The sequence below is a fragment of the Nerophis ophidion genome, linkage group LG05 (assembly GCF_033978795.1).
Source record: "Nerophis ophidion isolate RoL-2023_Sa linkage group LG05, RoL_Noph_v1.0, whole genome shotgun sequence".
In the NCBI taxonomy this organism is placed as follows: Eukaryota; Metazoa; Chordata; class Actinopteri; order Syngnathiformes; family Syngnathidae; genus Nerophis; species Nerophis ophidion.
Window position 1 is genome coordinate 43,246,743 of NC_084615.1, and position 22,168 is coordinate 43,268,910.

The following is a 22,168-nucleotide window of genomic DNA, read 5'->3' on the forward strand; positions in this document are numbered from 1 at the left end:
ATAGTAGAGCATTAACTTGCACTTACAGATGTAGTGACGAACTGTATTTAGTGACAGTGGTTTTCTGAAGTGTTCCTGAGCCCATGTGGTGATATCCTTTGGAGATTGATGTCAGTTTTTGATACAGTGCCGTCTGAGGGATCGAAGGTCACGGTCATTCAATGTTGGTTTCCGGCCATGCTGCTTACGCGGAGTGATTTCTCCAGCTTCTCTGTACCTTTTGATGATATTATGGACCGTAGATATTTAAATCCCTAAATTTCCTGCAATTGCACTTTGAGAAACGTTGTTCTTAAACTGTTTGACTCTTTGCTTACGCAGTTGTGGACAAAGGGGTGTACCTCGCCCCATCCTTTCTTGTGAAAGACAGAGCATTTTTTTGGGAAGCTGTTTTTATACCCAATCATGACACCCACCTGTTCCCAATAAGCCTGCACCCCTGTGGGATGTTCCAAATAAGTGTTTGATGAGCATTCTTAAACTTTATCAGTATTTATTGCCACCTTTCTCAACTTCTTTGTCACGTGTTGCTGGCACCAAATACTAAAGTTAATGGTTATTTGCACAAAAAAAAATGTTTATCAGTGAACATCAAATATGTTGTCTTTGTAGCATATTCAACTGAATATGGGTTGAAAATGATTTGCAAAGCATTGTATTCTGTTTAATATTTACATCTAACACAATTTCCCAACTCATATGGAAACAGGGTTTGTATTTTGGATTCTGGGCCAGCAGGGATACAGTAGATTTACTCTGAAAAAAAAAAAGGCGAGGAATTATTTTGTAGGGTTTAGCTGTCAAAAGATTAGCAAGCATGCTACTTCCTGTTTGACAAAATGACATATTAAAAGGTGCCATATGTAATAATGTGGCCAGAAATGGTACTGCAATCACGGTCAAACTGATGTTGTCCCCTCCCACTCTCCATGACGGAGGTTGCCAGATACGAATCCTACTGCAAGGAACTTCAAATGGCAATCGATGAGTCCTATGCTAGGTTTCTCTTGTTTATGCTTCTTGCAAGACGGCTTACTAAGTAATTATGCCACATTTTACTGATGTCGATTAACCAAATGTATTTGTAAAGTTACGCAGCAATATTTTGGTCGGGAGTCAGGACAGATTGTTGGCATTACCTTGCAAAAATGTGTATTTTGATCGCCCGGACCACCATCGAAATAATTATATATATAATAATATACAATATGTTATATATGGCATAGGCCTACTTTGATGGCAAGCCATGGCCAACAGTAAAATCACCGCCACATTTCATTCAGCATAACTCCATGTTGCATCTCTTTCAATGGAGAGTGCACTTCTATGAGCACCCACGATACGCATACACCACATTACTCATAAATCATATAGCCTACTACCATGTCAATACACCAAGTAGAAAACCATTACATGTAATGCATTATATTGTGCCAAGCAAATACCACCCCATATGTGCCTGAAGCACATACAGTACCAGAAACTGCAATTAGCCATGCTAATGTTGGAACGCATTTCCCCAGCGTATCGGCATATCGAGAAAGAAATAGGCACTGACACCACCCATATCACATAGGTTTGATTTTTCGAAAATATATGTTGCCCTGTCAGTTGGACGATACATTGACATACAGGTTAACAGGCATATATTTCCCCATTTAGCCTGTATGTCGATGTGTCATTGACCAGGCTAGCATGCTAAGTATTATACTAGTGTGATGGTGCTTCGCTCCACAGCATTCGTTGCACGAACATACTAGCTTTGTTAGACAAGATCATAGACTGTATTGGACAATATAGTTTACATAAAAAATGTCAATTTCCATTTATTACAAGTAATAAGAAAACAAATGCATGACTTACCTATCAAGTATGAATTTAGCATGTTTGGTGTCAGATTAAATCACCTTGCCCGCCTTTAATCGCCTCCATCTTTTAAAAGCAAGCACGATACAAATTCTTGTTTTGTTCCTGGCTTTGTCATGAATAAGTTTAGAATCGTAACAACGCTATTTAGATTTACTAAGGTGTGACATGTTTAGTAACTTCACCAGTGGCAGTAGCTCGACGAAGAGCGGGGTGCGTAGCTGGAAACCTGGAAGTGACACCCTCAAAGACTTTTTAATTGGTCAAACGGTGGAGGGTGGGGCATCGAAATGAAAACAATAACAATATTATAACAATATTTCGGGGCTGTAAATCAAATTTTGAAATGAGCATATCCCGGCTGAACTACTATTATCAGTTATAAAGGGTATTCGAAAAGACCATGATTTATTAAGGACTTTTGACATATCAGGGCCATTTAATGATGACTTGACATGAAATTATTTCCTATGGCACCTTTAAGTTTGGATTAAACAGACCGTAGTCCACTATGTACAATGCATTCGGAGAGTATTTAACCGCCTTAACTTTTTCCATATTTTGTTGTTATAGCCTTATTCAAAAATGAAATAAATCAATGTTCGTCCCCAAAATTTTCCACAAAATAGCCTATAATGACATTGTGAAACACCTTTTTGTAGAATTTATTTGCAAATGTATAAAAAAAAAAAAAAAAAAAAAAAAAATTACATTTTATTTTTAATACATTTTCAAAATAAAAATAAAACAATTTCATATCGTCATTATGGGGTATTATATGTAGAATTATGAGGACAAACATTTGTTTTATTTTGGGCTGTAATATAAAAATGTGGAAAAGTGAAGCGCTGTGAAAACTTTCAGTATACAGTGTACGTTCTGAAGCAGGGGGAAGCTTAAATAAAGACGCAAACAACAAAAAATGTAAATTACTTAAGTTAAAACAAGCTAAAAATGTGTGTAGTGGCGTATTTATATTTGTCAATATATGTGTTAGCTCGCAGGCTACTTTGTGCTTCAACGATTATGACGAAACCAACTAAACTCTGCTCTCAGGGACGGCGTGGCTTAGTGGAAGAGTGGCCGTGCGCAACCCGAGGGTCCCTGGTTCAATTCCCACCTAGTACCAACCTCGTCACGTCTGTTGTGTCCTGAGCAAGACACTTCACCCTTGCTCCTTATGGGTGCTGGTTAGCGCCTTGCATGGCAGCTCCCTCCATCAGTGTGTGAATGTGTGTGTGAATGGGTAAATGTGGAAGTAGTGTCAAAGCGCTTTGAGTACCTTGAAGGTAGAAAAGAGCTATACAAGTACAACCCATTTATCATTTATTTATTTGTGCAACTTGAGGCGGGGGGACGCTTTAATCAAGATGCAAATAGCTAAATAAGTCAAACTCATCGAGCACATGTGGGGAAAAGACTTTTGTATAGTAGAAATATCTATTAAGGACAGGACTGTGCTATTTACGTTCTTGGACGGGGTGGTGGGAAACTTCTATCATGAATGAAACACCAAAAATGAAAATAAATTATTCTACCAAAAAGCTTGTCAATAAGGTAAACATGATTTTGTGGCAGGGGGGATGCTTCCATCATGAGTCAAAAACCAAAAAAAAGATCAAAACAATTTTGTAAAGTGGCAGATTTTTGTTTGTCAATACATATGTTAGCTAGCGGTCTACTTTTTCATTGAAAATTATGTAAAAATGTCCGATTAGGCAAACAAGACTTTACAATTTCATTCTGTGGCAGGAAGGACCTTTCTTTATGGGACAAACCCCGAAAAAAGAAGTGAAAAAATCATGCAGAAGAAGATTTGTGTATGCTAGCTAACAATTTTTTGTTTCACAAGGAGCATCGTAAAAAAAACAACTTTTATATATAGGACCCTACCATTCCTCATTTTGCAGGAGAAAGGGTTTTAATGTAAATTCAACAACCAAAAATCGTGAAAAAACATATTTGTGTTTGTTAATCTTTATGTAAGATAGCAGGCTAACGACGCAAGACAGGACCACCATTTGCATTCAATGGCGGAGGTAGCGCTTTCAGTGCGACTAAAGCAACAGAAAGAGACAACAATTTAAGTATGTACAGTAAGTTTTTTTCGTTATCCAGCAGGTTCCATTATAACACAGACTGGGTAACGTCCTGGTTTGTGGAAAATGGTGTAAAATAATTAACTAAGCAGAAATATTTATTTTTTATTGTTTGAGACTTGTATTAGTAGATTGCACAGTACAATACATATTCCGTACAATTGACCACTAAATGGTAACACCCGAATACGTTTTTCAACTTGTTTAAGTCGGGCTCCACGTTAATCAATCCACCATGTGTGTTCTGAGACTGCAATGCTTCCAATTTTGAGTCAAGTGGCAACAAGATTCCAAATAAACAAGCGTGGAAAACAATCGCCATGCGCCATATTTGTGATTCTTTGTTGGTAAGTATTTTTTAGAATTACCTAAAAAACATTCTGATCAAACAGATAAAAGTCTAATACAAGCATTCTTGAGTCAGGGGAAACAATCAATAAATTCTAATTTAGAGTAAAATAATAATAATAATAATAACTTAGATTTATATCACGCTTTTCTAAACACTCAAAGCGCTCACAGAGAAGTGGGACTCAACTTTCATTCACACCTGGTGATGGTAAGCTACATCAGTAGCCACAGCTGCCCTGGGGTAGACTGACGGAAGCGTGGCTGCCAGTTTGCGCCTTTGGCCCTTCCGACCACCACCTATCATTCATACATCATTCATTCACCAGTGTGAGCGGCACCGGGGGAGAAGGGTGAAGTGTCCTGCCCAAGGACACAACGGCAGCAATTTTTTGGATGTCAATAGGCGGGAAGCGAACCTGCAACCCTCAGGTTTCTGGCCGGCCGCTCTACCCACTACGCCATGCAATACTCATTGCATTCTTGCTTGATTCGTGAGCCCGGTCTGTACAAAGTTTTGTAGAAAATGTATGTAATTTTTGCATAATGGCGTTAGATAACTAATAAATAGTAAAAAGAACAACAAAGCCTGGAGCGGCCATATTGTTATTTGCAGAAAACAACAAAAAGGGGGTCCTGGTAAATAGGATCAAAGCGTCTCCTGGTAGATTCCAAATGTGTCCAAAGCAGGTCCCTTGGTCCACATAAATCATGTCCAACGCAGACGGATGGATTATCGTCAGTGACGAGGAAGATACTGTATGTACAGTGTGTGAACAGGGGTGGCAGGCCTTTAGTGCTTGTGGGAAGACGTGCGTGTGTGTGGGAGGGTGGGGGGTTGATAGGTTGATAAATCATGCTAAATATGGAGCTCAGATTATTATAATACCATCACTGCCAACAAAGTGACGCCTTGCGCTCGCTCTCTAAATTTAGACTGCATCATCAGAAAGTGGCAACACAAACATAAGATGCTGCTATTTTGTCATAATATAAGAACAAATATTCATAATTAGTGTGGGGGAATAACTATTTTGTATTATTGTCCTTGTTTGTATTGATCATACTGGAGGGTGTTTCTAATAATCTGACCAACTCCTCCATATTAGTGCCAAACCATACAACAATATTAAAAAATGGGTATTTACTTAACAAAAGCAGAACGTGTGTGACTTAATGTTTACATCTACTACATTACAGTAACACATGCTGATATAATATAATGTAAATGCTTGGTTGAAACAATTTACTGTACTTTAATGTACATTCAAAGCCAATGCCACCAAAAAAGATTGCATTGAACTTTAAATAAGTGATGCTTGAAAGTCGGGCTATCACATCATCACATTCAAATAAACTAATAATAATAACATGTTAATGGAAGTGTTTGCTGTAAGCGTAGCTAAGCCCTTGAACAGTTTTAAAAATCTAAACCATGAATTCATTCATTGTTTGTTTGTCAAGACAAGTGACCGGCCGCCGTCCAACCTGGTGGCCGACACACAAGCACCAAAAGGTGGGCTTACCTTCCGGGGCTGCTCGCTACCCTCTCCAACCACCACCTCCAACAACAACAGCAGCGTCCGTCCTTCCTTTACTCCGCTCCAACAATCTCCTTATCCGGTCAAGCTTTGATTCTGCTGGTGTTGCATTGTCTGGGGCTTGAGGCTCGCTGACAGGGTCGCTAAAGGTGAGTTGGTCCGAGGGTCTCGGCACTCTGCTCTGCGGGGCAGCGGCGGGGGGCAGCGCACTGATGGGAGACTTGAGAGCGTCGCAGCTGCGCCGAGGAAGACGAGTGAACCTGGCCAGAATGTGTAAGAACACACGCCAGTCGTCTCCAGGCTCCTCCCACTTTTTGACGTCTCTGCTCCAACAGCGTTACGTCAGCACGACAGCGACACCCTTAGGATAACTGTGGTAGTGCTACGATGCTGATGAGGCTTTTGTGCCTTTTTTCCTTGGTTTTGGGACATTCGTTCATTATTTGTCTACCGTTTGTCCCTCTCGGGATCGTGGGGGTTGCTGGAGCCTATTAGGCGGGGTACACCCTGGACAAGTCGCCACCTCATCACAGGGTTAACACAGATAGACAGACAACATTCACACTCACATTCACACACTAGGGCCAATTAGTGTTGCCAATTAACCTATCCCCAGGTGCATGTCTTTGGAGGTGGCAGGAACAGAGAGGACAAGTAAACTCCACACAGAACCCAGAACCTTCTTGCTGTGAGGCATGAGCACTAACCACCGCTGCCCATTTTTTAGTATAACGTATTTCCTTGAATAGCCGCAGGGAATATAGTATGCGCCTGCTTTGAATTACTGCCGGGTCAATCTCGCTTCGCAAAATAATTAGCACATGCTTAGTATTACCGCCTGGTCAAACTCGTGACGTCACGAGTGACACTTCCCCTGTCATCATTTTCAAAATGGAGGAGGCTGACTTCCATCCATCCATCCATTTTCTGCCGCTTATTCCCTTTGGGGCCACGGGGGACGCTGGCGCCCATCTCAGCCCCAATCGGGCGGAAGGCGGGGCACACCCTGGACAAGTCTCCACCTCATCGCAGGGCCAACACAGATAGACAGACAACATTCACACTCACATTCACACACTAGGGCCCATTTAGTGTTGCCACTCAACCTATCCCCAGGTGCATGTCTTTGGAAGTGGGAGGAAGCCGGAGTACCCGGAGGGAACCCACGCATTCACGGGGAGAACATGCAAACTCCACACAGAAAGATCCCGAGCCCGGGATTAAACCCACGACTACTCAGGACCTTCGTATTGTTAGGCAGACGCACTGACCCCTCTGCCACCGTGAAGCCGAGGCTGATTTCAATACCGGTAATTTGAAATCACATGAAGTGAAGAAGATTAAGAGCTATTCAGTAGGATTTAAGGTCCAAGCTTACACCACACTCAAATTTGTATTGCATACCTTTGGTAAGTGCCGGAGTGAGTAGAGGTTTTAAAATAATTAACGCATGCTTACTTTTACCGCATGCCTTTGGTAAGAACAGGAGTGAGAATTAGTTTTAAATTAATTAATTCAAGGAAATACGGTATATCTGTTTTTTCCAGAATAACTGTCTTGCTTCACTATTTTTAGAAAAATAAATGGCTTACTTTCTTCGGGGAAACGTTGGGAAAAAGTTGCATGTTATTGAGCAAAATGGCATGCACTTACAGTAAATAAAAGGTGTACATTTAAAAAAAAGTATATATAAATAAACCAAGATCAAAGTTTGATTTTGGCAGTAAAATCACTTTTTTATTGTTGTGTCTGTGATGAGACTTGTGAAAAGGATAACATTATCATTAAAAATAAAAGCTGTTTTATTTAAAAAAATGTTTCCAGACAATATTTTTCCCAAAACATTTTTGTACAGTGATGATATTCTTCCAAGAAAAAAGTCAGATATTATATACATATATATTAGGGCTGCGACTCTTTGGGTGTCCCACTATTCGATTCAATATCGATTCTTGGTGTCACGATTCGATAATATATCGATTTTTTCGAAAAAACGATATTTTTCCGATTCAAAACGATTCTGTATTCATTCAATACATCTACCCCAGTCTGCTGACATGCTAGCGGAGTAGTAGTTTTTTTTTTTTAAAGCTTTTATAATTGTAAAGGACAATGTTTTATCAACTGATTGCAATGTTGTAATTTAGTTTTGACTATTAAACGAACCAAAAATATGACTTATTTTATCTTTGTGAAAACATTGGACACAGTGTGTTGTCAAGCTTGTGAGATGCGATGCAAATGTAAGCCACTGTGACACTATTGTTCTTTTTTAACATTTTTAATAAATGTCTAATGATAATGTAAATGAGGGATTTTTAATCACTGCTATGCTGAAATTATAACTAATATTGATACTGTTGTTGATAATATTAATTTTTGTTTCACTTCTTTTGGTTTGTTCTGTGTCGTGTTTGTGTCTCCTCAATTGCTCTGTTTATTGCAGTTCTGAGTGTTGCTGGGTCAGGTTTGATTTTGGAATTGGATTGCATTGTTATGGTATTGCTTAGTAGTGGTTTGTTGGATTGATATTACATTTTTTTTTTTTTTAAATCGATTAAAAAAAAAAAAGAGAATCGATTCTGAATCGCGCAACGTATTCGAATCGATTTTTTCCCACAACCCTAATATATATATATATATATATATATATATACAGTATGTATATATATATATATATATATATATATATATGTATATTGAGCCAATCACCACGACCCTATGCCTGCCTGTGCCCTATATAAACCATGTAAATGTGAATGCTTCCATTAAAATCTTCTGATGATTGAGGGAACCCCTCATGAAACAGTTCTGTAGAGATGAAGTAGTAATGTGATTTTTCCCACACCTGCATATATATATATATATATATATATATATATATATATATATATATATATATATATATATATATATATATATATACACATGTTTATTTATTTTAATGTATTTATTTTGTTCCAGAATTATAACTAATCTTCTCATATTAAAATAAAAAAGGATGCACATTTTGCAAAATAGTCCTACATTGTTGAGGAAGTAAGTCATCCATCCATTTTCTACCACTTCTCCCTTTTGGGGTCGCTGGAGCCTATCTCAGCTGCATTCAGGCGGAAGGTGGAGTACACCCTCGACAAGTTAGGAAGTAAGTAATATTTTCCTAATAAAAATAAACAGCAGCAAAGTTCTAATTTTATCATAGTGAGCATTAACGACAAACTTAGCCTATAAAAATATGTTTGGGTCAATTTACAATTTCATTTGTAAAATGTGACATGTTTAGTGTTGGTCAAAATGTTTTAGAAATATTTCCCTCAACAGAAGAGCAAAAACATCAACATGTCTTGCAGTGAAATGCAAGCAAAATGAGTCTGATACAGTTTATCTTTTTTTTTCTTTCTTTCTCTGTGCTCTCCAGGGTGACATTTTCATGCTGTTTTTCGAGTGGAGTGCCTTTGCCTCATTTGCATGCAGCCAAGCGTGATATTTATAGTCTTCTTTCAGATAGGACAGTGTCTCTTCAAACACTGTCTGTCCGGCCAGCAGTCCAGGACTGCATCCTAAACACAACCTTTCAATATTTCATTGTTTTGTATTCAACTTTATATGATAGGAATTCTGCGATGAGGTCGCGACTTGTCCAGGGTGTACCCCGCCTTCCGCCCGATTGTAGCTGAGATAGACACCAGCGCCCCCCGCGACCCCAAAAGGAATAAGCGGTAGAAAATGGATGGATGGATGGATAATAGAAATAGAGGCTGCAGGCGTACTTAATGTTGTGCCTGTGAATGCATGTTACCATGACGATATAATGATGACATGAGCAGAAGAGACCCTACATTTCAGTCAGTAGGTCATGTGACCCCTGCAGCAACAAATAAAGCCGTGATGGAGTTGCTGTCCTCTGACTGCAGCAGACAATAAAACATTGTTTTTACTGCCAAGTGATGTACTTTGTCGGGACAAGAGGAAAATGGCAATTATTGTACTTCCTCAAAGAATCAGTTCAGAGTGTTGGCACTTTGCTTTTACACTTGTTATGGTTATTTTGCACTGCCATTGCTTTTAATGACATTTCATCACAATTGCTGCCAAAACAAAAATTCAAAAATGCATCCTATATTTGTTGTAAATGTGCGTCAAAAATTAAATACAAAAAACATCTTATGTGTAAAAAAAAGTGCTTATTATTTCAAAAGTCACCACAGAGATGCAGTTGTGAACATTACTTGTTTTTTAGCTCTCTCTAGTGGTTGGAGGTGCTAACAGCAACACTTTATGGAATGGGAGGTTGAATATCCATCCGTTTTCTACCGCTTGTCCCGTTTGAGGTCACGGGGGGTTGCTGGAGCCTATCTCAGCTCTATTTGGGCGGAAGGGGGGTACACCCTGGACAAGTCGCACCCTCATCACAGGGCCAACACAGATAGACAGACAACATTCACACTCACATTCACACTATAGGGCCAATTTAGTGTTGCCACTCAACCTATCGCCAGGTGCATGTCTTTACAGGTGGGAGGAAGCCAGAGTACCCGGAGAGAGCCTCAGACCACAGGTGCAACATGCCCAGGACAGCCTGCAGTTTGCGTACCAGGCAGGCGGTGTGGAGGATGCTATCCTTTACCTGATGCATCGAGCCCACTCACACCTGGATAAGGGAAATGGCACTGTGAGGATCCTGTTCCTGGACTTCTAGAGTGCCTTTAATACCATCCAGCCCCGCCTCCTTCAGGACAAGCTCTACAAAATGTGAGTGGACCCCTGCCTGGTTGCCTGGATTTCGAACTACCTCACCGACAGGCCACAGCACGTCAGACTGAAGGACATCACGTCTGACACTGTGATCAGCAGCACCAGAGCACCACAGGGAACGGTGCTGGCCCCTCTTCTCTTCACCCTGTACACCGCTGACTTCTGCTACAACTCAGAGCTGTGTCACATCCAGAAGTACGCGGATGACACAGCCATCGTCGGGTGCATCAGGGACGGCAGAGAGGAGGAGTTTCTGAATCTGGTGAGGGACTTTGTTGTCTGGTGCCACACAAACCTCTTGCAACTCAATCCATCAAAGACCAAGGAGCTGGTCATTGACTTTGGGAGGTCGAGTCCACGGTCACAACCTATTGTGATCGAGGGAGTAGAGGTACAGACCGTGGACTCATTCAAGTACCTCGGGGTTTGGGTGGACAATAAGCTGGACTGGACTGTTAACACGGACCACCAGTACCAGAAAGGACAGAGCAGGCTGTACTTCCTCAGGAGACTGCACTCCTTCAACATTTGTAGATAACTCCTGTGGATGTACTACCAGTCGGTGGTTGCCAGTGTTCTGTTCTACATGGTAGTGTGCTGGGGGGGCAGTACATCTAAGAAAGACAGCTTCCGACTTGAGAAACTGATCAGATGGGCCGGTTCTACAATGGGAATGAAACTGGACTCACTGGTGACGGTGGCAGAGAAGAGGACTGTTGGCAAATAAGTGAGCATCCTGGATGATGCCAGTCACCCTCTGCATAGCGTTATCAGTAGCCAGAGGAGCCTGTTCAGTGCTAGACTGCTTCGTCCCAAGTGCAGGACTAACAGACTCAAGAACTCCTTTGTCCCACACGCCATTAGACTGTACAACTCCTCTCTGGGGCGGGGGGTACAAGGATGACAGGGGAAGCAAAAAAATAACTGTACAATACGTTTTCATAACATGGTCACTACTGCCTACTTTGTCTTGTTATATTCTTATTTTACTGTTAGATTTTTATTCCCATTGTTGCTTTTTATTTTTATTCTTTTTGTAATATTTCTCTATTTTGTTTCCATTTAAACCCCCATTATTTACTTTTTACTTTTATTTAAATTGATCTCAACTCTGTACACTGCTGCTGGAATTTTAATTTTCCTGAAGGAACTTTCCTGAAGGAATCAATAAAGTACTATCTATCTATCTATCCAGTCATGAGGAGAACATGCAAACTCCACACAGAAAGATCCCGAGCCCGGGATTGAAACCGGGACAACTCAAGATCTTTGTTTTGTGAGGCACATGCACCAACCCCTGTTCCACCGTGCTGCCCAGAGGCTGGATAATGAAACTAAAAACAAATGAATTAATTCGAAAAATATTAATACATACAGTGGGGCAAAAAAGTATTTAGTCAGCCACCGATTGTGCAAGTTCTCCCATTTAAAATGATGACAGAGGTCTGTAATTTTCATCATAGGTACACTTCAACTGTGAGAGGCAGAATGTGAAAAAAAATCCAGGAATTTACATTGTAGGAATTTTAAAGAATTGATTTGTAAATGATAGTGGAAAATAAGTATTTGGTCAACCATATAAAGCTCTCACTGATGGAAGGAGGTTTTGGCTCAAAATCTCACGATACATGGCCCCATTCATTCTTTCCTTAACACGGATCAATCGTCCTGTCCCCTTAGCAGAAAAACAGCCCCAAAGCATGATCTTTCCACCCCCATGCTTCACAGTAGGTCTGGTGTTCTTGGGATGCAGCTCATTATTCTTCTTCCTCCAAACACGACGAGTTGAGTTTATACCAAAATGGATACATGGATGATACAGCAGAGGATTGGGAGAATGTCATGTGGTCAAATGAAACCAAAATATAACTTTTTGGTATAAACTCAACTCGTCCTGATGTCACCCCGCTCTTATTTTACCTGCTTTGTTCCTCCAGTCAGTGCTGGATTACTTGTCTTGTCGATGACTTCCGTATTGTCGCTCCTGTCGTGTCATTTCATATCTTGTCCATGCAGGGTTGCGGTAAGCTATATTCGATAGTGGTTTGTAGCTCTCTGAGCTGCTACCTTACCGTGGTAGAGGAGTTTGCGTGTCCCAATGATCCTAGGAGCTATGTTGTCTGGGGGTTTTCATGCCCCCTGGTAGGGTCTCCCAAGACAAACAGGTCCTAGGTGAGTGATCAGACAAAGAGCAGCTCAAAGACTTCTATGGAATTACAACGAAATGAACCCAGATTTCCCTCGCCCGGACGTGGGTCACCGGGGCCCCGCTCTGGAGCCAGGCCCGGAGTTGGGGCACGATGGCGAGCGCCTGGTGGTCGGGCCTGTTCCCATGGGGCCCGGCCGGGCACAGCCCGAAGAGGCAACGTGGGTCATCCCTCCAATGGGCTCACCACTCATAGGAGGGGCCATAGAGGTCGGGTGCATTGTGAGCTGGGCGGCAGCCGAAGGCAGGGCACTTGGCGGTCCGATCCTCGGCTACAGAAGCTAGCTCTTGGGACGTGGAACGTCACCTCACTGGGGGGGAAGGAGCCTGAGCTAGTGCGCGAGGTAGAGAAGTTCCGGCTGGATATAGTCGGACTCACCTCGACGCACAGCAAGGGCTCTGGAACCAGTTCTCTCGAGAGGGACTGGACCCTCTTCCACTCTGGCGTTGCCGGCAGTGAGAGGCGACGGGCTGGGGTGGCAATTCTGGTTGCCCCCCGGCTCAAAGCCTGTACGTTTGAGTTCAACCCAGTGGACGAGAGGGTAGTTTCCCTTCGCCTTCGGGTGGGGGGACGGGTCCTGACTGTTGTTTGTGCTTACGCACCAAACAGCAGTTCAGAATACCCACCCTTTTTGGGTACACTCGAGGGAGTACTGGAAAGTGCTCCTCCGGGTGATTCCCTTGTCCTACTGGGAGACTTCAACGCTCATGTTGGCAACGACAGTGAAACCTGGAGAGGCGTGATTGGGAAGAATGGTCGCCCGGATCTAAACCCGAGTGGTGTTTTGTTATTGGACTTTTGTGCTCGTCACAGTTTGTCGATAACAAACACCATGTTCAAACATAAGGGTGTCCATATGTGCACTTGGCACCAGGACACCCTAGGCCGCAGTTCCATGATCGACTTTGTAGTTGTGTCATCGGATTTGCGGCCTTATGTTTTGGACACTCGGGTGAAGAGAGGGGCGGAGCTTTCTACCGATCACCACCTGGTGGTGAGTTGGCTGCGATGGTGGGGGAGGATGCCGGACAGACCTGGCAGGCCCAAGCGCATTGTGAGGGTCTGCTGGGAACGTCTGGCAGAGTCTCCTGTCAGAGAGAGTTTCAATTCACACCTCCGGGAGAACTTTGAACATGTCACGAGGGAGGTGCTGGACATTGAGTCCGAGTGGACCATGTTCCGAACCTCTATTGTCGAGGCGGCTGATTGGAGCTGTGGCCGCAAGGTTGTTGGTGCCTGTCGTGGCGGTAATCCCAGAACCCGTTGGTGGACACCAGCAGTGAGGGATGCCGTCAAGCTGAAGAAGGAGTCCTATCGGGTTCTTTTGGCTCATAGGACTCCGGAGGCAGTGGACGGGTACCGACGGGCCAAGCGGTGTGCAGCTTTAGCGGTCGCGGAGGCAAAAACTCGGACATGGGAAGAGTTCGGGGAAGCCATGGAAAACGACTTCCGGACGGCTTCGAAGCGATTCTGGACCACCATACGGCGCCTCAGGAAGGGGAAGCAGTGCACTATCAACACCGTGTATGGTGCGGATGGTGTTCTGCTGACTTCGACTGCGGATGTTGTGGATCGGTGGAGGGAATACTTCGAAGACCTCCTCAATCCCACCAACACGTCTTTCTTTGAGGAAGCGGTGCCTGGGGAATCTGTAGTGGACTCTCCTATTTCTGGGGCTGAGGTCGCTGAGGTAGTTAAAAAGCTCCTCGGCGGCAAGGCCCCGGGGGTGGATGAGATCCGCCCGGAGTTCCTTAAGGCTCTGGATGCTGTAGGGCTGTCTTGGTTGACAAGACTCTGCAGCATCGCGTGGACATCGGGGGCGGTACCTCTGGATTGGCAGACCGGGGTGGTGGTCCCTCTCTTTAAGAAGGGGGACCGGAGGGTGTGTTCCAACTATCGTGGGATCACACTCCTCAGCCTTCCCGGTAAGGTTTATTCAGGTGTACTGGAGAGGAGGCTTCGCCGGATAGTCGAACCTCGGATTCAGGAGGAACAGTGTGGTTTTCGTCCTGGTCGTGGAACTGTGGACCAGCTCTATACTCTCGGCAGGGTTCTTGAGGGTGCATGGGAGTTTGCCCAACCAGTCTACATGTGCTTTGTGGACTTGGAGAAGGCATTCGACCGTGTCCCTCGGGAAGTCCTGTGGGGAGTGCTCAGAGAGTATGGGGTATCGGAATGTCTTATTGTGGCAGTCCGCTCCCTGTATGATCAGTGTCAGAGCTTGGTCCGCATTGCTGGCAGTAAGTCGGACACGTTTCCAGTGAAGGTTGGACTCCGCCAAGGCTGTCCTTTGTCACCGATTCAGTTCATAACTTTTATGGACAGAATTTCTAGGCGCAGTCAAGGCGTTGAGGGGTTCCGGTTTGGTGGCCACGGGATTAGGTCTCTGCTTTTTGCAGATGATGTAGTCCTGATGGCTTCATCTGGCCGGGATCTTCAGCTCTCACTGGATCGGTTCGCAGCCGAGTGTGAAGCGACCGGAATGAGAATCAGCACCTCCAAGTCCGAGTCCATGGTTCTCGCCTGGAAAAGGGTGGAGTGCCATCTGCGGGTTGGGGAGGAGACCCTGCCCCAAGTGGAGGAGTTCAAGTACCTAGGAGTCTTGTTCACGAGTGGGGGAAGAGTGGATCGTGAGATCGACAGGCAGATCGGTGCGGCGTCTTCAGTAATGCGGACGTTGTATCGATCCGTTGTGGTGAAGAAGGAGCTGAGCCGGAAGGCAAAGCTCTCAATTTACCGGTCGATCTACGTTCCCATCCTCACCTATGGTCATGAGCTTTGGGTCATGACCGAAAGGATAAGATCACGGGTACAAGCGGCCGAAATGAGTTTCCTCCGCCGGGTGGCGGGGCTCTCCCTTAGAGATAGGGTGAGAAGCTCTGCCATCCGGGAGGAGCTCAACGTAAAGCCGCTGCTCCTCCACATCGAGAGGAGCCAGATGAGGTGGTTCGGGCATCTGGTCAGGATGCCACCCGAACGCCTCCCTAGGGATGTGTTTAGGGCACGTCCAGCTGGTAGGAGGCCACGGGGAAGACCCAGGACACGTTGGAAAGACTATGTCTCCCGGCTGGCCTGGGAACGCCTCGGGATCCCCCGGGAAGAGCTAGACGAAGTGGGTGGAGATACGGAAGTCTGGGCTTCCCTGCTTAGGCTGCTGCCCCCGCGACCCGACCTCGGATAAGCGGAAGATGATGAATGGATGGATGGATGGTTTGTAGCTTGTTGTCTTTTGTTCCTTGCTTCCAAGTTTGTTTTCACTCTACAAGTAACGACTTCTGTTTTCCTGTTTGCTACCTGCTAGCTTCCATGCTAAGCTCCTTTTATTTTCTAGCTCCCATGCTAGCTCCTTTTGTTTGTTATCCGCCCACGTGGGCGCTTTTTGTTTAAACCTTTTGTTTGTTTTTGTCTTAGTGGTTAATTAAATCATGTTTTCCTGCAAAATGCCTCCCTCCATTTCTGCATCTTGGGGTTCAGCAACAACAAACTCTGACAAAAATAATAGAATGGTAAATGACACAAAATGTTACTGCATGTGTCAGCAGCTAAATTAGGAGCCTTTGTTTGTTTACTTACTACTTAAAGAAAAGTATTGTATGTTCTCTATTTCATTTAAGGACAAACTTGCAAAGAGGAACATATGTTTAATGTACCCTACGATTATTTGTTAAAATAAAGCCAACGATGAAATTTTTTTGGTCCCCTTTATTTAGAAAAGTACCGGTACCAAAATATTGGTATCGGAACAACACTAGTACAGACCTGCAAACCCAAGTGTTTCCTGAGCTGGTTACATATTTTTAAGGAGATTGACGCGATGGTGTTTGCGCATTCAAGTTTTAATAAGGTAACGTTAGTGATGAGCATAAGCAAGAACGTAGTGGGAAGTGTGGGGTTGCCGTTTCGAGGTATACTCAGGCCAGGAGGGGCTCGGGAGCCTCCATCCATCCAGTATAGGAGTTTCTGCACATCAGCTGCCCAATAGTATCGCCAAAAATTGGGGAGTGCAAGCCTTTCCTCAGACCTGGGAGATTGTAAGACCGAATTACAAATCCGCGGCCTTCTGGCCCCTCATAAAAATTTGGATATCAACTTGTCTATTTCATTAAAAAATATTCAGTGATAAATATGGGGACATGTTGAAAAAGGTAAAGAAATTCAGGAAGAGTGATCATCCTGAGCAGATTAACCCGGCCAGCAAGAGATAGTGGTAAAGCAGAGCAGCAGGCAAAATCTTTCTCCGTCTTTTCAATTAAAGGTAAAAAATTTGTCTGCAGGATATCAGACATAGCTGGGTAATAAAGACTAATAATAAAAGTAATGAATCCTGTTATCTGCCGCTGAAGATCGTTGGAGCTTATTACTTATTTTAAGAAGGTCCCCATCCATTTTCTGCCATTTGTCTCTCTTGGGGATGCGGGGGGGCTGGAGCCTATGCCAGCTGGATGTCGCCACAGGGCCAACACAGATAGACAGACAACATTCACACTCACATTCACACACTAGGAACCATTTAGTGTTGCCAATCAACCTATCCCCAGGTGCTTGTCTTTGGAGGTGGGAAGAAGCCGCAGTACCCGATCACAGAGAGAACATGCAAACACAGGAAGACCCCAAGTTCAGGGATAGAACCCAGGGTGTTGCGATATGCTGCTCAGATCTTCACATGTTTGTTTTTTCATTCTCAGTCTGACCTGTTTATTTCCTGTTTTTGTCACTATGGTTACACATCAGTTCACCTGCTGCTCACGCCCCGCACACCTGCTACAGATAATCACCGTCACTTTATAAGCCGTCCTCTTTTGTTTGTTCAGCCTGGGTTCATAATTTGCTTTCACGCAACAAGTTACGCCTGCACTCTGTCATCGTATGTATATTCTCGCTAGCTTTTCACGCTCAGCCATTTGTTTATTCCAGCTCTCATGCTGTATGTTTTGTTTTACTCTTTAATGTGTCTATGTGCCAGTTCAGTTCTCATTTTTGTATAACCTAGATTTATGCTAGCGTCTTTGGTTTGCCTTTCATTAGCACCAGTGTTTTGTTTCATAGATCCTTTTCGTTAAATAAATTGTTTATATCTTACCTTTGCTGTGTTCACTTGTTGACGCATCCACGAGGGAATCGAACCCGGCATCACAATGCCGAACCGGCGTAACAGTATGAACCCAGCAAAAAATAATTCCCTCGCGTCGAACCAGAGGAAGGAACCCTTCGACTTAGGGTTGTGGTTGGAGCTCATGGCTTGGGAGCAGGAAAGACTCGGCTGTGGGCCTGAAGTCTCCTCCGAAGCCGTTCGCGCTTCCCCGAAGAGGCGGGGGGTCCAGTGGAGAGGACCCCCGCGCGGCGGTAATGTTCCAGCACCACTTATTCCTCCCCATGGACACAGCAAGTTTCACCCCGTCCAGGATTCACCCATCATTACCGGTAATCCTGCTTGTTTTTTTTTCAAATCATTCCTTCAGCTGCAATGACACTTTTTCTGACACAAGCGATGACATTTGGGGAACGCCCACCGGTGACGCAACACCGGCCTCTGTTGATGACATTTTTTCAGAAGATTTTTATATTGTGGACAGTAATTCTCATTCCCAACCTTTTTCGAATACCAATAACATTTATAATAAAATACATAATTATCAGGATATTTTTTCTCATTATTCTAGTCAACCTCAGTCACCTAGTTTTTCTTCTACTCCACCGTTTAAACCTCTTTCACCGCCCAAGTATAGTGTTTTTTCGCCTTCTAATTGTGTACAAGTTAAAGGGGAGGAGTCTGCCCGCCTCCAAACCTCCCACCACCCTCCCTTAAGGTCAGTCCCTGACCACAGGGAACGGGTCTGGGATCCCCGTCTGGAGGGGGAGGCTATGGCCTATAGCTGTGCTACGGAGGCAGCACAAAGGCGACCTATCAAACCGCAACCTCCTATGAGGCCCCCTTTACCTGTTTTTCGGCTCGCTAAATGCTCAGCTCCTCCTTGTAGACCTCCTCCACCTGTTTTTCCCCCGGCCAAGTCTCAACGGCCTTGTAGACCTCCTCCACCTGTGTTTCCCCCGGTCAAATCCCAACGACCAAGTAGACCTCCTCCACCGGTGTTCAGACTCGCGAGGTCATTACCTCCAGCACGTCCTCCACCACCGGTGTTCTGCACTTCTCCCAGTCTGGTTCTCACACCAGCACATGATTCTAACCTGGTTTTCACGCCAGAGTCCGATTTTCACCCGGTTTTCAAACCAGAAGATTTCTCTAGCCTGGTTCTCACACCAGTTTTAGGCTCTAGCCTGGTTCTCAAACCAGCACCAAATCTTAGCCTGGTTCTCAAGCCAGCACCAGTTCCTAAGCTGGAGCGCACTCCACCACCAGCTCCAGAGCTGGAGCGCACTCCAGCACCAGCTCCAGAGCTGGAGCCTACTCCAGCACCAACGTCGACAACTGGGCTGGAGCCCACACCGTCGACGACGGGGCTGGAGCCTACACCTGTGTCGACAGGGCTGGAGCCCACTCCAGTGCCAGCTCCTCGACAAGTGCCGGTACCAGCTCCACGCCGCCAAGCACCGGTACCAGCTCCGCACCGCCGACGAAGGGGCTGGAGCCGACACCGACGACGAGGCTGGAGTCCACACAAGTCACGCCTATGACGACGTTGCCGTCTGCTTCTACGCCGACGACTCCTGCGGCTACCACGCCGCCTCCGATGACTCCTGCGGCTACCACGCCGCCGCCGACGACTCCTGCGGCTACCACGCCACCTCCGACGCCTTCTTCGGCTGCAGCACCCGCATCATCCTCGCCAGCTGCACTCGGGCCTGCTTTGGCTGCAGTCCCCGCACCCTCGTCTGCTGCTTCCAAGCCTGCTGGGATTTCCGTGCTGAGGCGTCGTCCACCACGTCGACCTCGGGCGTGGCCTCTGCGAGGTCGTCCTCCTCGCCAGACACTCCCTCCTCCATGTCGGCCACGGATGTGGCCGTGCCCGGGTCGTCCGCCTCGCCGGGCACCTCATCCTACGAGGCGGCCACTAATTTGGCCTTTTCGAGGTCGCCCGCCAAAACTTTTTCGGCAGCGGCGTTCCACCCGCCGCCGCCACATGATGTGTCCTCGGTGGATTCGGGGACATGCGATCTGGCGACCCTCCACCGTGGCCTCCCTCCGCCCTCCCTTCGTTTGTGAACTTTCTGGTTTTGGGGAGGGGGTTCAAGTTTTTATTTGTGTTTTTTGAGACATCTGGTATCTGTCTTTTGTTGGGGGGGAATACTGTTGCGATCTGCTGCTCAGATCTTCACATGTTTGTTTTTTCATTCTCAGTCTGACCTGTTTATTTCCTGTTTTTGTCCATCACTATGGTTACACATCAGTTCACCTGCTGCTCACGCCCCGCACACCTGCTACAGATAATCACCGTCACTTTATAAGCCGTCCTCTTTTGTTTGTTCAGCCTGGGTTCATAATTTGCTTTCACGCAACAAGTTACGCCTGCACTCTGTCATCGTATGTATATTCTCGATAGCTTTTCATGCTCAGCCATTTGTTTATTCCAGCTCTCATGCGGTATGTTTTGTTTTACTCTTTAATGTGTCTATGTGCCAGTTCAGTTTTCATTTTTGTATAACCTAGATTTATGCTAGCGTCTTTGGTTTGCCTTTCATTAGCACCAGTGTTTTGTTTCATAGATCCTTTTCGTTAAATAAATTGTTTATATCTTACCTTTGCTGTGTTCACTTGTTGACGCATCCACGAGGGAATCGAACCCGGCATCACAATGCCGAACAGACGTAACACAGGGCCTTCTTATTTTGAAGCATGAGCACGAACAAGAGCTGAAAGAAATTATTAAAATTCAGATGCAAATTACGATTCTTATTTTTGGCTGATTCCAAATCGATTAATAATTTTGGAAATTCGATTTTTATAAAAAAAACTAAAAACAATTTTTAAATTGATTTTTTAAATTATTTTTTTTAGGCTATCCTTGCGCTTACTCTTAGCACATAGATGTTATGTCAGCAGCCACATTAGTAGCTTTAATATACTATTTCCTGTTTTATTGTCAATTATATGCCAAATATTATAAGCCAATACGTGGCACAATAGAGTTAGTGCTTATTTGACGAAACAAATAAATACAAAAAAGTAATAAATAAATCATTATTAAACTTTCAGATGGTAGTATATCTTTTGATCCCAAGCAAATCAATGAAACATTTAGATAATTGTATACAAATCTATATAAGCCCAAGAAAGATTGTAGCATAGACGTTATGCAGTCATATTTAAACGCAATACAACTGCCATCCTTATCAGAGCATGACAAAAAAATCACTGGAGAAACCTATACAATTAATGGAAATTCAAAAAGCTATAAATTCATTTGCAAAAAATAAATCTCCTGGCCCTGATGGCTACAATACAGAATGTTATCAGATGTTCAGTGAAGATTTGTCTCCTCTATTACAAGTGTACCAATCTTCATTTAATAAACAATTGTTTTCTCCAACCTTCAATGTTTCGCATACCTCATTAATACATAAAAAGGATAAAGACCCATTGATTTGCAGTAATTATCGTCCTTTATCCCTAGCTAATATGGACAGTAAAATCTTGGCAAAAATCTTAGCCATACGATTATCAAATGTAATGGGAAAATTAATTCATACCGACCAAACTGGCTTCATGGTAGGTCGACAATCTTCAGACAATACAAGAAAATTATTTAATGTTATTCACTATGCTAGAAGTCTCCCTTATCCTACAGCAGTGTGTACTGTTGATGCGGAGAAGGTATTTGACCACATCAACTGGTCATTTATGTTTTGCACATTACGTAAATTTGGATTTGGAGATAATTTAATACAATGGATTAAGATTCTTTATACAAGGAGTCAAAATCAATAATCATATTTCAGAACCTTTTTTTTGTTAAAAAGAGGAGTAAAACAGGGATGTCCTGCATCTGGATTATTATTTAATTTGGTTATGGAACCCTTAGCTGCAAAAATAAGAAGTGAAAATTATATTCATGGTATAAAAATTGGCTCTCAGTATAATAAGCTATCAATGTATTGTGATGACATAATTCTCTACCTGTCACATGTTAACTCTTCTATTCACTATGTCAATATTGTCATCACTGAATATGAATGTTTATCAGGGTGTAAAGTCAATTGGGACAAATGTGAAATATTACCACTTAATAAACACTGCAAGAAATCACAAGTTCAGAACTCCAAAATTAAATGGAAAGAGGCAGTAATCATATACCTAGGACTACATGCTACACCAAACCTTTATACAAGCAGAAATCTAAATCTTAAACATTTGAAAAATAAGATAGAATCCAAAATAGAACGCTGATCACGTCTC

The 22,168-nt window shown here is 43.9% G+C and overlaps 1 protein-coding gene across 4 annotated transcripts in view; it reads right to left on the minus strand.

The window, feature by feature from the left end:
* LOC133553138 (kelch-like protein 29) overlaps positions 1-22,168 on the minus strand; it is a 600,020-nt gene that overhangs the window by 559,222 nt on the left and 18,630 nt on the right. Inside the window, exon 1 of one of the 4 annotated variants that reach the window (XM_061901008.1) lies at positions 5,840-6,206. The exons of 1 other annotated variant lie outside the window; for it this stretch is intronic. The gene's annotated coding sequence lies outside the window, so the exon portion shown is untranslated. Of the gene's footprint in view, positions 1-5,839; positions 6,213-22,168 lie in introns of those variants that run through there. 2 more of the 4 variants (XM_061901007.1, XM_061901011.1) reach the window with 2 other exon arrangements.